The 17,985-nt window shown below is 40.8% G+C and overlaps 2 long non-coding RNA genes across 3 annotated transcripts in view; one reads left to right on the forward strand and one right to left on the reverse strand.

Moving 5' to 3' along the window:
- The window catches only part of LOC125693042 (uncharacterized), a 21,469-nt gene continuing 3,484 nt past the window's right edge, over nucleotides 1-17,985 (reverse strand). For both annotated transcript variants that reach the window (XR_007376971.1, XR_007376970.1), the window contains exons 2-5: nucleotides 15,091-15,354; nucleotides 14,710-14,977; nucleotides 12,762-12,859; nucleotides 1-5,297 (exon numbers count right to left, since the gene is read on the reverse strand). This is a non-coding gene — a long non-coding RNA (uncharacterized LOC125693042). The remainder of the gene's footprint in view (nucleotides 5,298-12,761; nucleotides 12,860-14,709; nucleotides 14,978-15,090; nucleotides 15,355-17,985) is intronic.
- Nucleotides 17,651-17,985, forward strand: part of LOC125693043 (uncharacterized) — a 10,187-nt gene continuing 9,852 nt past the window's right edge. Inside the window, exon 1 of the long non-coding RNA XR_007376972.1 lies at nucleotides 17,651-17,878. This is a non-coding gene — a long non-coding RNA (uncharacterized LOC125693043). The remainder of the gene's footprint in view (nucleotides 17,879-17,985) is intronic.

Below are 17,985 nucleotides of genomic sequence, written 5' to 3' on the forward strand. Positions count from 1 at the left end.
TACTGAGGCTTGTTTTAGGACCAGTTCCAACACACTCAGGTCCACACACTCATTCCTAATTTTGCTGCCTTTGGATACAAAAGTACTGTCCTTGCACACCAACTCTGTTAGTTGTGAGATGTTCCTTCAGGCTGCCTGTTCATCCTAGACAGTGCCTGTTGCTGTCTCTGGTGATTATAGGTCTATGTGGATGTTTCTCTGTTAGTTTAGACCTAGAAGCATTTAAGTCATGTCCAGGCGATTCCAAGCCCAAAAAAGTAATGTGTCTGCATGAGATGCATGTCTGCATATAGAGACATATTCCCCTATAGATCTTGCAAATGAAATGGACTGGAGAGATGAGAAGCAGGAACAAAAGGAACTTAGTTTTGTTGGGCAGATGAACTGAAGGAGCAGAGTTTAAGAGAGAGGCTATAGTAGAAAAAGTCAAAGAGCTGGGAATTGACCCACTGTGGAACAGCAGGTAAGTGCCTAAGACAGGAGATTCCCTTGGACAAAGCATACAAACACTTCAAAAAACAGAATGTTGTTTGCAGCGCCTTGCCAACTGGTTTGTCACTGTGTTTCTGACTTCCATGTCTACCTGGCTGCTTTAGGATCACTCTCCAGTGCACAGTGATCACTCCTTGCTCAATTACAAACTAATTGTTTTTAGTTTCCAGCCAGCTTTTGAAAGGCTCTCTCTCTCTATATATATTTTTTTGATAGATTTAGGAAGCACAGTGCCAACTGATCACATGTTGGACTCCAATTAAACAAAATCATATAGCTTACATATATACAAACCATAACTGAAACAGTCTAAATAGGGCAGTATATGTAAATAGACAATTTTATGTATACACGTATGCAAAGCCTGTGATACAGGTGTGTACATTTTGCTGCAAAGGTACAACTGATTCAGAACACGAAAGCTCTGGCTATGGTTTGAATAAAGAGACAAGCTTGCTATTAAAATAAACTGAGCAAAACGAACACAGATTTGATCACAGCCCAGAACTGAAGGTGTACATGGCAGAATAAATGGCTAAAGAATCTCAATGTGTGCTATTTCAGACAGATCATGTATGGATTACAGTAATTCTTCCAACTCAACTGTACTTGCAACAGATTTCTTGCAAAACATTCCTTGCAAGGGATATGCTTGCTGCTGGAATAAAAATCACAGAGGCAGTGATAAAACTGGCATGCTGGAACGGCAGATGGCAGTATATGTAAAATGTTGCATACCTTAGGTTTAAGGCTCTTTGCTCTGCTTTTAGCAGCCTGCAAAAACATCAGTAATGACAAAAGTGAGATTATTTTTTTCTGTTAAGTCAGTTAACATTTTGTGGCCTTTCAGGAAAGTAGATCTGTTTCAGATGAAGACACGGGAAAGGTTACCTGTGCACTAAATGTGGCATTCCATTAATAAAAGAGTTTGCAAGTTCTGTGTTCAAGAGTAAGCAATTACAGGTAGCTCAAGGCATTGGAGAACAGAGTGAAATGTTGAGCTTTTGAGTTCATAACGCTCGCTGCCTCTGAGTACTTTGTTCAGATCCTTGATCCAAATGAATGCCACACTGGTACAAGCTTTATTCCAATTATCAGTGTTCACAATACAACAAGCAGGGACTTGGGAACATCCTGAATAAAACGGACACACATAGCAGATAATTAAAGCCACATATAAGTGCACACTGAAGAGATTTGTAGTTTGTTTGCTTGTTTTTTAGTAGCGTGTGAACAGAGTTTAGATACTATTAACTTTGCATTTAAAAGGTGTCAAGTGTGTTAGTACAGATACATTCGTGAAGCATCATCCAATTTTGTATCTCTAGTTTTGGCAAGCCCGAATTAAGGAAATTCTGTTGCACTAAGACATGAGAGTGATAAAGCATTAAATCTGATCAGCCTGCTGCATTTCAGCATGTTATAAATTATACATAGTTAGTGATGTTCCCAGCAATCTATTCTCGACCTAAAAATGGTGTTCATGAGACATAATCAAAATTGGCTGAGATATGAGAATTGCACTGCAAATCTTGGCTTATAACCATCTTGCTCCGATATTACAAGGGCATTATCAAAAGGCCAGTGCTCCTGCTCTTTCTTTTCAACGGATGTTACAAAGGATAAATTTTACGTCCTCTTGGGAAGAAAACTGTTCCTCCAACTCCTCTGAGGTGATACAGTAAGTGTGATAGATCCACGGTTATAATAGCGTACTTAGAAATACGGAACACTTGCTGGTCTCTTCAGGATTGGCGGATCGTCTTAGGAGTAAAGCAGCTTAACTCAGTCTCACAGCTTCCAAACCATTCTCTGTTTTCCTTTTCACTCATTTGTATTGATTTAAGCATACGGCCAACTTCCTTTAATAAAGCAGCAATGTACTCGAAAAGGAATTGTGACCAATTTTAATTTGTTAAATACACTCTCAGATGCGTAGTTTTAAATCACAAAAGCATTCACAACAGGGTGCCTCCTGCAGCTGTGAAAAGATTGCTAATGGACTGCTGTTCTTGTGCTGATATTTGAAAAGCACTGCTGCCACATCCTGTTGTGTCCCAAGTGTCCTTTGTATTCATTCTGGACAAAATAAGCTGTCAGGTAAAGAAGCTGCATGATGTTATGTAAGCAGAAAAGGGCTTGTTCTGGTGGTTCTGTTCCTGCATTGCATTGTAAAAAGCAGCTTTGCAGCTTGCCAGACTGTGTACATCTGCCAAAAACAACTTATTTCTGCAGCTTGTGAGGGTAGCGTGTGAGCATTCTTATGTCCACACCCACTGCGATGGTCTGGGAGACTGCGTGTAAATCATCATGCTGGGAAAGAATACTATCTTCAAACTTTGTATTTGATACGGAAAGAAATTCAGTCTACTGACCATTTTCATTATCATGAAACTGAGAGAGAGGAACTTGCCCAGGTAGCTTCTGTATGGAAGTGCAACGTCCCTGGAAAATATCTCAGTGTCTATCATGCTCTGACTTTCCAGATGCTGTATCAACAAGATGGCCCAGAATCTAAACAAAGCAGATTTCTCTGAGACTCCTAAGACTTTAATGATCTAATTCTGTACGAAATTTGTGATGTCTAACTTCTTATTCCATATCTGTAGCCTCCCAGTGCTTTCATATTCAGCATCCACTCTTGAAGCAAACACTATAACCACTAATTATACTAATTTTAGATACCAAATCACATATATCTAGTTTGTTGTTATTGCCTTCTACTCTTACCACTAGTTACAATTACCAGTGGTATATTAGTTCCAAATATAGTGCTTTATACATCTTGCTTTGTTTTACAGTCTTGTTTGTAATATAGGAATTGGTTTGGTAATAGTCTGATTTGTTATCCTTTCTTCAGCTAGTAAAAAATTTGAACAACATGGATTTGTAAAAGTAAGACCACTTTGGAGAGGTGATTTCAGATGGGGATTTATGAACAGCATGATAGTAATGCATACATACACTCATAATCGTGAGTATAGTGGGAGTTCTCATCCTGTTAATGCACAACTGAAACGTGGTGCTTTAAACATAACCTGGAGAGTTTTTCTTAGCAGCTGAAAGCCATCTGATAAAACAAAAGAAAGAAAAGAAGTGAAAACTCCATGTTTGTACAGGAGTTGTCACCCAGAGCATTTTAGTGCACTTTAATCACTACAAACACTGAACTGCTTCTCAGGTCGTGGAGCCGTTATGTACCAGGATAGGATAGGAAAGCCACAGAATAAAACTGTTAGTTGTTTGGTCACAGTGTAATTTCCTAACTTAAAGATGAGGCCATTGTGAACTTACGTGAAACATTCCTTATTCTGTCAGCCCTCTTTTGGCACTTGGTAGCTTGGTCTGAGCATTTCATTATCTCAGGATAAACACTGGAAAGAAGTGAGTTGATTTCCTGCCAGCTCTCCTGTAACTGGAAGCACTCCATGTTCCTCTGGAGTTTCCTGCCCAAGAAACTGGTTGTTCAACAATAGCTTTACAATAACCAGTGCTGCAAACTCCTGAGAAGAAAACCTGTATTTTCCCTATTATACATGAAATGAGAACAAGCATTGAATGATTACTGACTTAATTAAGGCTACACAGTATCACAGAGGCCCAAACTGACTGTTCTCCAAACAAACAACGGTTAGCATGTTCTTCACAAGCCAACAAACACTAAGATGCCTTTGAATTTCTGATAATATCTGTGGGATGCTATTCTGTAAAGATGCAATAACCACCTCAGCACAACTGTTTGTTATTACAGAATCACAGAATAGCAGCTGAAAAGAAGATGAGAGGCAGTGAGACTGCCAACACTGCAAGCAGCTTTTTGTGGCTGCTATCTTCAGGAAAGTCGTGGGCCTTTTCTCTATGGCAATGTTTGCTCATTTGTTCTGCAACTGGGACAAAGGAAACATGTAATATCTCGCTTTAAAGGTAAGCCGAGGTAGAGCAGATCTAGCTGTCACAGTAATGCAAATGTCCCTTGAAGTGGCAAATTCAATTAATATTTTGCCTCAGCATCTCACAGCACCGAGCCCAGAATACTTGCTGTCATCCCACATGATACCTTGCAACACTGCAAGAGCTTGGTGCCCAGTTGTGGAAAAGTTTTACATTTTAGAAGGATCACTGAAACACTATCCTCTGGAGAACAAAGGTGAAGCCCTCTGTCAGACTGCAATGACAGCATTGCACACACAAGCTGGGAAAATGGCATTTAGAGGCAAGCAAAGACACCTGGTGCTCAGGAGCCTACTGCTAATGCTACAGAAGAGCAGTGACCTTCACGCTTTGCTTAGCGCTCTTGAAAGGCATTAACATTGCCTGGGGACATAAAGGACAGAAAAAAATTAGTGACATCTTTTCATGTTCAAGAATGAAAGAACAAAGGTCTTTGATTCAATTCTTATTCATTAGGCTGAATCAGAGATATTGTAAAACTGAGAAACAGATATAACCTTGAAATCTAATGATATTGACCCTTAATACCAACAGCTCTGGAAACACTGCTTTTAGAAAGGTCCTTGTGCAATCTGGGCTAGAGAACATTCATTCTCTGCTTTTGCTTTGTCACTACAAATTGATCAGATGACTGTGAGGAGAGGAATTGATTAAGCACTTTCTGTGCTTGGTGGCTTGAACTAATAAGTGACAAACAAATGCTGTTTCTTGTTGGAAATTATTACGTGCAATACTGCTCAGACATTGAATATGGTTAAAACAAGGGACTCTGTACTTCCTCCAGTATGTCAAACATCATCTTCTTCCAGGTGGGCCCCATGTCGTTGTTCTAAAGGACTTGCTGAGGACAAACACTGCAAAACAAAACAAAACAAAACAAACCTAGCTTATAACAGAGAAGTAGAAGAAGAAACAGGAGGGCCTGCAATGAGTTTAAATCCCTGCATGGCAGATGACTGGGACAGAAATACAGCTCTTCATCATAGACATCTTCACCTTCTGTCTGCAGCCAGGGTTGAACCAGTGCACAAACACAAGTCTGATATCAGAGACCAAGCCAGCTTTTTTTTTCTGGGCTACCTGTGCATTGTATTTGATGGGATTGCAGTAGCTCTTCGAAGCTCTCCTACACCCATTAAAGGCTGAAGAGTGCTTCAGCACTTTAAGCTGCAGGTGGTCTAAACGCTGAGAAAGATTAGAACTATCCATCTATATTAAAATAAACAAAACACCTAGCCCCACAACAAAACCCAAACGTTCTCATGGTCTGGTGAGCCTTTTGTGTGTTGTCCTCTCTATGTGCTGCTCAGCTGTACTTTTTAAAAATTTTTGCTGCAGGAGGGCTGTTCCCTTGGCTACCAGTGCTGGCCTCTAATAGTTGGCATTTGGACATTCAGAGCTAATAGGATGAAAACATTTCCCTGTTTTTCCTTCATTCCAGTAGGAAAATGTTTCTGGAAGGCAGCAGCTTCATGGAAAACCACTGCATCTACTTGGGTGCTCTAGCCCCAGTGCCAGGTAGTTCTGTGGGGTCTTTTCCTGCTGGCCCCTACCTTGAGAGAGAAGTGCCCATGGGAGGTGAGACTGGTGGCTTGTTTCTCTTCCCTCCTGCACGAGATCACATGTGTTACCTTAGCTGCTAACTCAATCAGATATATTTCATTTTAGCCACAGGCACCACCGGCAGTAGAGCATCAGGCATAGCAGACACAGCCAGTCTCATGCAAACAGGAGGGGCAGGGCACAGCAGACACAGCTACCATCTAGGAGCTATAATCAGCATCTCTTAGTCTTGGCTTTCTGTGTTAAGCACACCGTTGCTTTTGCACTAGAGGAATGGAAATAATCTCCACTGAAGACATTCTGCCTCAGTGTTCTGCCTTCACTTGCCATCAAGTGCTCCATGACCTTCCATTTCATTAAAGTCTTTGCAAATTAACTTTTGCACAGTAACCTGCTCTCCATAGACCCTTCATAGACTGAATCTGTTCTAATTTAAATTTGTGTTAGTGAGGGACTCAAATACATATTTTTCTTCAGTTAAGTGCCTGGAGGAAACTAGTCCTTTCACAGTCAAGCAACACCACAAAGGGACACTAATTCAAAAGCCAAGGTGAGGCTTGCAGTATCTATGGAAACTGGAGACCAGTCTAAAGAGAAAGCAGAAGAGAAAGCAAGAGCACAGGTCTATCGGGTGAACAGGAGATGTCAGATCTCAGACAGAAGTTGAGAAAAGGAGGCAGTAAACAAGGCAAGTCAACAAAGAGTTTTACACTGGATAGCTGGGAATCTGGTAAAGACTCATGGCGCTCTGACACAACCACCAAGTTCCATGACACAGCAGAACCAAACAATGACCACTAATCTATAGCAGGAGAAAAGGAAGAGTTACAAACACACAACACCTTTACTGCTTTTCACTTTTTTCCTCATGTTCTCCTACTTTGGCTATACCAGATGGAAATATGAGCAAGGCTGTTTATTTAGCGATGTATCTGCTGCACGCTGAATAATTTTGCATGCAGGGCTGCTGGCTCTGAAAGCCTGCAAGAGCTCATAGGGAAGAGAAGGCAGCTCAGGGCAGCTTTCACAAGGGGCTGAGGAGAAACACGGGAAAAGTTCATAGGGAATTGCACTCAGGGCTTACCTATTTTTCAGGAATTTGTAACATTCGTGTGTAGTTGAAGAACAGAGGGAAGGTGATCAGCAAGACTGCTTGCTGAATTTGCATGCCCTGCTTTACACTGGTTATCGGGAAGATGCGAGGGCAGACATCTCTCTTTTCAAGGGCCAAAGAAATTAAGTCACAGCATCTTGCCATGCAAAAAGTGTCACAGTTCTACACTTTGACATCAAGAAACCATAACTAAAGAACTACTGCAAATCAAAAAAGCATGAAAGTGCTGGGGGTCCATGAGCAGATCAGTGGAATTAAGCAACCCGCCCAGGCTGTAACAGCTCCTGGCTCTCTGCTAACCCAATTGAACTCTCCATTTTATTTCCACAAAGCCACTCTCTGTTCTGAGGTTTCCATAGGATACTATGGAAAAAGTCCTTTATGATCCACCCATGACTCAGGGCTCCATAATTCCTACTTTGTTGAAGAGGCAGCACTTTAAAGCACATCAGAGTCTTATCTAGTTCAAGGCACAGTAGTGCAAGCATATCAGACACTGCTTGTCAGCATATTGATCACTGCTGACCAATTTGCAATCATGAAGCCATCACTGTATTTAGACACAGAAGTCATACTCTTTTCATTCTTGCTGACGACACAAGGTGATCCTGCATGAATGTTCTCTAGGGGAAATAAAATTTTATTGCAGTAGAAGTGATACTAAGACACATCACACTGGGACACTAATATGCATATTAATAAAGCATGTGCTACATAGAAACCTAGAAAAATTGAGCTAGCAGGGTCCCTGAGGTTATGCAGTCTACCGCACCGCTCCAAGCCAGAATTATCTGTATTTATCACACCTGACAGCTATCTGCCCTCCAGCCCAACCTCTTCTACTGGCTCCACAATCCCTGCAAGCAGTCTTTTCCTGTGTACATTGGTCTTCCCAGCAAAGCACAGGGTGAATGCAGTAGAAGGACAGCATGTACACAAGAAAGAACGACCCCATTCCAACAGCAGCACAGACTCAGGCGTCCTGGCAGCCTAAAGGGAAGTCCCACTCAGTTCAAGTGTTTATTTAAAGTTGATTGCAGTAGAGCATTATTTATAACCAGTTGAAAAAGAAGTCTTTTCAGTGTGATGGGAAGTGCAGGCAAGATACAATTCATCAGCATCAGAGCAGAGAACTAGCAATGAGTCATGTAAAACAGCAGTTCATGGCAATGCAGGAGTGGCAGAAGAAAGGAGTAGCCACTTACACTACTGATGAGGATTGTCCCAGATTCATTTTTTGCTGTAACTGCTCTTTATTTTTGTTGGTGGTGCAGTTGTTAAAACAGCATGTTAGAAATTAGCTGCTTCGTTTTATTTACTTCTTGGTAAGAAAAGAGATTTACCTGCCACGTGACATGCTGTTGTTTTCATATGGATAAAAAGATCACATCTCCAATCCCAAGCAGCCTGCAAAAACCTGGGATTAAGGCAAACGGTGGAAACCTACAGCTCCCAATACCTGTTATAGAAGGGGTGTTTTAATGTGCAGTACATCTTGATTTTACTTCAAACACTTTTAAATAAAAATGAATGCTCTCCAATGTCTGTGGTTCAGTTCCCCAGAAGAGAGAGCCATTGGCACAGAGACCATTGCTGGCACAGACAGCCCTGCTCTGTCACATCCTAGGAAGCACAGCCAAGAGGCCAAAGCTGTTGATCTGACTAAGAAGCCCAAGTTGTTCTTCCAGCCTTAATGTGGTAAATGTGCCTCTAAGGATTTGTTTCATGTTGATGGAAAAGGAAAAAATACATTGTCCTCTGCACAAATGGCTTATTCAATCACTTTTCATCGTAAAAAAGTTTCCCATTTCAGACAAAGTCCAATAAGGATCATATAATGATGGAACTGAAGCACTACAGCTAAATTATGGCAACTGGCAAATTCTAAGGAAAACACATTCGCAAAACTAAATAATTCTGCAGGCTCTTCAATAGCTGTTATTTAGGTGCAGGAAAACAGACACTGCCCCTTCCTATGCAAAGCCTACTCCTCCTACCCACAAAAGCTCTCACGTACCTTCCCATTTGCTTGGTTAGCTGTCATTCCGCATGTTTGTGCCCCAGCCAAGTCCCTCACATATAACCTCATCTCTCAAATCTCAGAGTTTGCAGTTAAAAATCCCAAGCCTGGTAGCTCAGCAGACACAAGGAAGAACTGTCAGACCTTACAACTCTTAAGTTCCTTGCCTCAGGCTTCCTGGGTATAGCAGTGCTCCTATGGAGCATCTCAGCTGTGGGGGCAACTGACTGACAGCCCCATTTGAAGCTTGTGGGTAAGGCCCAGTTTTCATTTAGCTGAACACCAGGATTTATTGACACAAACAACAAACATCACCTAATGAAAAGAGACTTGCAGAGACACGTTATATCCTTGATTCGAAAGAGAAATCCATACGTTAGAGAGAGCAATCTCCATTATAAAGCAGAGGGATGAGACAACTCCATTCTTCGCCCTTGTTAGGGTCCCCTAGTCTATAACATGTTTTAGTCTCTACCTTCAGTCTCTCTGTCCAAGCTGATGGGCACATATGAGATCTGCCTCATCCATCTGTCCTTACTGATCCCTGGAAATCCCCAAGCAAGTACCAGACCCTACTGGGAAGAACCTTCCCCAAAGTACCTGAAGGAACAGCAAGGAAGAAAAAGATCCAGAAGTTGTCTTTTTCCCCCCACCAGTTAATCAGAGAGACTAGAAGATGCAGTGAGGATTAATTTGATCCTTCTTACGCTATCATGTTTGGATTTATTCATTTAAGAACAATTACTATATTGATACTGATGGTGCCAGTGGTTCCTGTTTTTTTGCCAGAAAACTGATTGACATCAATTCAAACAAAATGAACATGTGAAGTTCACTGCTTTGTGCAGGTGTCCTTTCAAAAATAAATAAGTTAAAAATAATAAAAAGAAACAGCATGAATCATTGGCAGCCTTTTTGTCTTATGATAGCTTTTGGTGTATTTTACTGAAATGAAAAATTACTGGGATATTACTGCAATTTCACTACTTTCCTCCTGAAACAGTTACTAGAATCTCTCTCAACTCCAAGTTGCCCTGTGGCCTGTGATAATTTTGAAGACTATCCTGGAAAATCTGTTAAGACCAGCAGTAACTATTGATGATGTGTCTTGTTTTCTATATTCTCTCCTTAATTCCTGCATACCAGTGAACTTTTTTACCCTTTCCTTTGATAAGAAGCACCAAATTCACCCCGTAAACTGATGCGCAGTCAGAGAACTGCAAGGAAGTGCTGCCAGCTCCTTTGGGTGCACTGCTGTGTTGCACAAGGCCAAGAAGCTTCCCTCCAACAGGGGGAACATGAGCTGCCCTTGGTGCCTGCTGAGAGCACACCAGACTGGCAAGCAGTCTGCCCAGGAGGAATGACTTGTACTCCTGACTACTCACCTACACCCATTGCCCTGCTGAAATACTTTCAATCTGAGTCAATTACTGCCTCAAAAATTTGATCAGGGTCTTTTATTTCATCCACTGTTAGGTGCTGCCTTGGCAAACCATCAGTGACAACCTTTTCACTGCTGTCTGGCCTAAAATGTAGCTGTGCTATCCACAAATGGAACAATCACAAGATGCTGCAGCAGTTCGTACAGAAGAGGCACAGCTACACCAGAGCCTGAACTTTCAGAACAGATATCCCTTCAAATACGTGTACAAACATATTTTTCAGTATATGCTTTTCCTATACAAGCATTGTGTCCAATTGAACACGATCTACCAAAAATCAATTTATATTTACACTCTGCAAACTAAATACAAGTCAAGTTAGGCTGATCTGATTTAAGAGCTGACACTGACACTGCTTCCACTCCTACCCTAACATGAGTTCTTCCTGCTCTCCCTTGAAGAGGAAACACAGTAGACCTGGAGTTTTATTAGCTGTAATTAGAAAACTACATCTGTAGTTGAGCAGTGGGAGGCTTTTCAATTAAAATGGATTTCAAGAATATACCTCTGTTTTAGAAAGACATGCATCTTTTGAGGAATTTGAGCTATAAAATTCATTTACAGATAGTTTTTCTACAATCATAGTAACAGTATCAGAGAATGAGGTATCTTGACTGCAGAAGGGATTCATTTCTGCTCTTTGGAACTAAACATAACTTAATGTCACTAAAGATGTGCTGGAGAGTTTTTCAGAGGAAGAGTAGTAGAACAGTCAGTGTTTACCAGTTGTACAAGAACAGATCCCTTTTTCCTTGCTAAAGTGCCCAAAAAACATAACTGAATTGGTAGGTTCAAGTAGGCCTCAAATACACTGAACACCTTCACTTATGCTCTGCTCCTGGTAATGGTGCTTTTTTAACACATGAAATAGGGAAGTCTACCTTGAGGGCAAACCTGGACAGCAAAGTAAAGGTGCACATTCGTACCTCAGGCCCACTTATGCATGTCAGCACTAACCTCATAGAGTAACACAGCCTCTCCCAGCACGCTGCTTCCCCAGGACAGCAACACGAAGTGCTCATGGTGTAGGAGTACATGGAGCAAGAAGTCATCTGCCTCAAGGCATGTCTGCAGGGAGCCACGAGCAGGAGGGAGCCTGCAGCTCTGAAATGCCCCTTCTGTCCTTTGGCATATTCTGACTCTGGTCAGAATAGAACCCAAAAGACTGCACTGGAAGGGCAGCTCCAGTGAGGATAAACCCATGGTGAATGCTGAGGAAACTGCACTGTGACTCAGCTCAGTTCAGATTTAAAACACAGCTCCAGGGGCCGTTAGTGTTGGGACCTGGCACAAAAGCAGCCCAGAAAACAATGAAACAGGAGAATGCATGAAGGAGGATGGTTATTTTCAAGGGAAGCAGCACCTAACTGAAGCAAGTGATCTTTATCCATTCTGACTTCCAAGTTTTTGCCACCTTTAACTTTTGACAAATCACTACTAGAAGAAAAATCCTACATAGTAGTTTAACTTCCTCACCTTCTGGTGAAATTCTAAGGATGTTCCTACCCCTGGTTTGCCAAGTTCACAGTAAGGTCAGGGGAAGGCAAGATTTTGTATTCCACCTTAAACTTAAATGTAAACTGTAAGCCAAATTATAAACAACATTTACAAGCCTCATTCATATGCTATAAAAAGATTAGAAGAGTACTTCTGTGCACTTCTGTGTCCTTTTCATACTGTCATCTCACTGTTTATACTTTTCTAAAGATAAAAGATAATAGTATTAATCTATTCCTTGAGGCTGCTGGGAGGATTCATCAGTTAATATTTATGCAGCAAACTGGAATAAGTGCTTTTCAAGTGCTAAACATCATTATTGTTCTCTTCCTCTTCGTTAGTACATTATGTACATCCCAAGTAGACCAGAGAAATACTGAAATTGTCTTCAGTATAAGGGAAGTGGAAAAAGTAACAACCAGTTGAGAGCTACTACATAAGTGATGTGAGTGACATCTGTGTGTTACAAAGTAATCCACTGCATTTTGCAGAATTACATATATATAATTTTTACACTCATCAGAGCAAGATTTCCCTAAGCAAAGATCTGAGAAATGTCTAAATTAAATACCTCAAATTCTTTTGTGTGCCTTGCAAACTAAACATATAATAAAACATACAGGACATAAGATTTGCAAAGAATCACTGAGGAGGTTTCCAGATTGTAGAGTGCAAAACCTACCTGCTGCTTCAGTTTGCTTCCTTCTTTAGAAGTGAGCTCTATGGGAAGGGACAGCCATGGAGGAGCAGAGCCAGTCCAGAGCTGGAAAACACCCCTTACTGGAAGAGGAAAAATAAAATCAGAAAAATACAAATTCCAGAAAAGACAACTCAGCAGATGGCATCACTGGTGATGGAGGAGCAGATGCGAGCAACAGCACACCAGCATGGAGCCATAGTGTGCAGGACCCATGCACGCTGTCATGCACCTTCCCTTGCCCCCAACCCCTGCCCAGTGCAGTGGCAGGCACTCTGCTGTCCCATCTTCACCCAAACATCCCATTTGATTTATTTTTTTCCTATTCCAGTGATATAGGAACAATACAGTATGTTTATCAAAGTGCAAATCGATTGGAATTAGAATTTTCCATAGATATTTGTGGGAACTGTGAGAGATGGGCAAAATCTTAAGGCATCTCTTTGCTTTTCAATACTTGCCTGTTGTTAGTAGTAAAGTACATTGCAGCCTTGCAATCTGAAATTCATCTAACCAAGGTATAAATGAATGAAAGGCAGGTTCCTGTTTCAAGACAGCCATCTGGGTCTCTTCCAACAGCAAATGACAGGAACACATGTTGCTGGAGGGTAGAATCTCTCCTGGGCCCAGAGGAATTGCTGTGTGCTGGTTACTGTATTTTTCCCTTGGCAGTGGGAAAGCTGTGGCTGTATAGCTGAAACCAGGTAATTAATTTTTATGTGGTTAAAACAAGGTGGGACGAATCTCATCTTTGCAGTTCTATTTTGCTTTGCTTTTAAAAGATCTGCTCGGTTTTACAAAACCTGAGCAAGTTTTCATCACTTCAGGACAAAGCCATGAAGATTAAAAACATTCAATTAAAAATAATCAAACGTGCTCTAGTAGCAGGGAGGAGCACAGTGGTATATGGTGGAGGGAAAGAAGTACACTGCCTGAGTACTGGCACTGCTGTGTGTGTGAGGCAGGAAGGTGCCAAGAGGAAGTTTCCCGGAATGGACCGTTAGCAGGACTGCGTAACAAAGTTAACATATGGCCATTAAGGACTGTTGAGATCATGCTTAAGGAACTGAAATAGGAAACTCACCTCTTAAGCCTCTTGATGAGTTCCTAACTACCCTGGTAGCGCTGATGCTCTCATGCATAAAAGAACGCTTTTATTTTATAGCAAGAAATGATTCGTTAGTCAGCCTCCTCTTCTGCTCCCTGATAATTCAAATTAATGACACTTCTGTTTTTTCCTTAAAGAAATGGTTATTGCAACCTTCTTGTGGTGCCAAATATATATATATATACATACCTATTGTTCTTCATGCTATTACTATATTTTTTTAAAGTCTAAGCTGCTTTTTTGTTCATTTGAACAAGGAATATGAACAGAAAAAGCAAATGACATTTGCATAAAATAAAGGCAAAATAATTTTTTTGGCTTCTTGTTAAGCATCTTGAAAATTCCCACATCCCCAAAACACATACATGTATACACACATTCGAAGTCCAGAAGCTTGTTCAAAGGATGATTCGCTTCATTATTATTTATACTGTTTGGCCAATGAAATGATATGCTTTCTCCTCTTTCCAGAAGGATTCTGGGTAACCTGAAGGGATCAGTAACACATCTGTTGTGGGTAAAATTGACTAATTATTGACTATTACAAGCTTTCTTTTGCTTTTCCCACAGAAGGGTTTTTTTTTTCCCTATCATTTTCATTTTGGCATTAGTGGATATACTTTTAGCATAAGTTGCAGCAGCTCAGTCTTTGTCTTTGAAGGGTTGAGGATCATTCCTATAGGAAGGCTGTGCATGATCTCTAACATAATCTGTCAGATGTATTAAAATCTTATGAGTTATTCCAAAATTTTTCTAATTAGTCCCAAGGAGAATGTATTCTACTGCTTGATCAGCCTTGCAATAACAGGTACAGCAGCATCTTACCCATCATCCATACTTCACGTTCTTTATTTTGATCTGGTTATGGAGTCCACAACAATGCATGGAAATCACAGAAAGCCTGGAGCACGTAGGAGCCAAGAGCCAGTGGTGTGGTGGATTCAGGGAGGCAACTGGAAAGCAGCTGGCAGTGACAAGCACAAGGCAATCACAGCATCCAGGCTTGGGCAGACCTTCTCTTGTGACGCCTTGGCACATCAAAATGGGACTTTCTCAGCTTTCTCTCAGAGAGATGATCTGAATTGTTAATTGTCTGGGAAGAGGGAAAAATTACTGCTACACTTTTGTTGAACAGATTGGTTACTGTGATCTACATATCTGCACTAATTAATTTACATCCCCAGCTGTCCTTCACGCACTACTTACCTCACACTAGTAATATGGTATCTTTTAAAATTTGGTTGGAACGAAGCAGTTTTCTTCTCTCACTAATTCCAGTTGTTTCTAATTTGAGTCAGAACTGATTGAGCACATCACTAATATCCCTCAGCAATCTTCAGCCGCCGTCTCACCACTGGGGAATGCTTTAGTGGTTGAGTGTCATTTTTTAGTTAGATGGCTCTGCTGGAAAAGTTGCTTTGTGTCAGTATTGCACCCTTTAGAGCCACATAAAACCAGGAAACTGACCTGCTATTTGAAAAAAAGGGTATTGTAAGATGATGTGTGTATAATGGGAGTTCACACAGTTTTTTAGCACTTAAAAATCATGTGGTGTCCAGACATGCAATATTGAACTGTCCTAAATGCTAAAGCATTAGGGTTATATTCTGGAATTATCCTGAGGGAGTTGCAGCACACTTTCTCTGATCCTTGGTATGCATAAGCAGATAATATTTCATTTAAAGAAAGCACCTAGCAGGATGAATCCTCCCTCCAAATGCATCAATTCACATTAAGCAAGCTCTTTAATTATATTCAGCTATATGGAGATGCAACAAAGTGCCTAATTTGCAGGGTTTGAAGGAGAAATAGGCTATGATGTGCCATAACTCTTTATTCAGTTTTGCTAAAATCGGCCTATCTTTTTTTTTCTTCTCCAGTTCTTTTCCCTCAGCTTTCTCCCAGTGTTTCAGGCTGGCTACAAGCCATAGCAGCAACAATAGCACAGTTCTGAAGTGGAATGAGCAAATCAGAGCAGAGCAGGGCTTTGCTAACCCATTGTTTGGAGAGGCACTTTCCTAACAAGCAACGAGTGAGGTCATGTCTGCTCATAAAAACGTGTAGGCAGACCACTAGATATCAAGTTAGCATCAGTTATTCTTGCAAATTGTTTGCATGTGGAATGAAAAAGAGGCTAACAGAAAATCTGGCCTTAAAACTCCGTTTCTGTGCAGTGCTGTTGAGGACTCTGCAAACATTCTCAGCCAGCAAACCCACAGAGAATCCCCTTATTCTGGCTATCATGCCCAGGAAAATAAACCATTGTAGTAGAAACGACTAGAAGTGGAAAACATCTGCATTATTTAGCATTGTAGCCCTCTTTCTGCAGAGAAAATACAGTTGCTAGAAGAATGAAACCCATTTTGATGAATCTTAAATTCAAACTGTGACAAACAAAACCTGGGCCACCCAATACACACTGCAGACTTTAGAGAAGATAGTTTCCTGTTGAACTGCTGTGCTGACACCAGCCTCCAGCTACAGATGATACCTTTCTGGAACCTCTGAAGAACAGTGCTGAACCTTGGAGCTCAGTGTGAAACATCAATTCTCTCTACACCTTCAGATGAAAGCATCCTTGCTAGTGTCCCTCAGTATTACCCAGCACTGGTCTTGCACTGGAAAGCACAAAAGTGGAAGATATCTATCTTTCCTAATACCAAATAAGGTGTTTTCCAATTTACTTATGTGAAAAGCACAGCACCTTAGTAATTAGTAGTTTGGGGATTTATCATTCTGCCAGGTCTGATGAACATTAGCAGCTGAGGAATCCTGCTGTGAATAGCCAAACACTGCCGTAGTTGTTTGTGAAAGGGAATTTTCAATCTAGGTCAGACATAGTGGATTACAAAAACAGTTTATCAAGCTACACTGGATAAAATAAAGGACTTGCTACAAAAAGAAAATGGGAAAGCTGTTATGCATAGTTTTAGCTTAAATAACTTGTTTTTGAAGTGTCATTTGATGTCTTTGTGAGGCATTCTATTTTGGTACTCTTATGCCACAGGATTTCATCAGTCAGTATAATAACAACTACATGTTAAAATGGAAGTTCAGTCTTGTAAATTTTTATGCTAAATCTGTATTCATACAGGTGTCTTCTTTAAAGTCCTTAAGCAGGAAAGTAACAGCAAAAGCTGGTTTCACTCGAGTTAAACCAGTCTGGTCCTGTTTTCACATGGATTCAAGCCTTTTCACAGATCCTGGTATTTCTTATGTTTATCTACACTAAGCTACAATCACAAATAAAAAGCAGTCCTAAGACAGCTACGTCAATGTGATCAGACTGTTTAGAAATATCACAAGATTTTTAAGTAAGTGTTTATGAAGGGGGAAAACTCCAACTTGCTGATACACAAGCCCTCCTCACCAAAGACCATAATATCTGCTCTTGTTTTCAGAAAGATGTTCATTATAAAGCTGGAATTAAGGCCAGGTGATGTCACAAACAAGCTTGGGAAGGTGAAATAATGATTTATTGAAAGTAATTGCTACCTATTTTGATTACCATAACAATTAGATTACCACAACAATTCCCTAAGAAGCTTTGAGTAATAACTAATTTACTGGAGAAAAACAGCAAATAAATAACTTTGTCTGCTCTAGAAAACATATTAGTACCAAATCTGATTTACTATATAGACAGCAGGAGAGCTTCATTGTCCTTAGCACTTCTCCCCTGCTTTTGAATGTTTGGCTTAGTGGAAGTTATGAGTCAATTAGGCTGTTGTCACTTAGCAACCACAACTGGGTTCAGGAGCAAAGCTCCTGGGAGCAGACTGCACTTGACTACTAAATACTGCCACTCCAGCACATCAGCACCACTCCCTCTTACTGACAAAAAATGGGGAGGAAGGGAGCACAGGAAAAAAGTGGCTTCTAGAAGTATTCACATCCCCTTTTTCAAGCTACCATAGGAGCTTTATCTTCCCCGACTTCCCGTCATCCATATAGAATGCTTTTTGAAGAAGTGTTTGAGACAGTAAGGACTGAGGTAAGCCTCTCTGCTTAATATTATTGGATTTCAATCCCACCAGTGTTTCACCCGTCTTGTACCTTCTCCTAATACTATGGAAAATAATAAGCATGCAAGCGTGCCAC

This window comes from Lagopus muta, chromosome 5, assembly GCF_023343835.1.
Source record: "Lagopus muta isolate bLagMut1 chromosome 5, bLagMut1 primary, whole genome shotgun sequence".
Taxonomy (NCBI): domain Eukaryota; kingdom Metazoa; phylum Chordata; class Aves; order Galliformes; family Phasianidae; genus Lagopus; species Lagopus muta.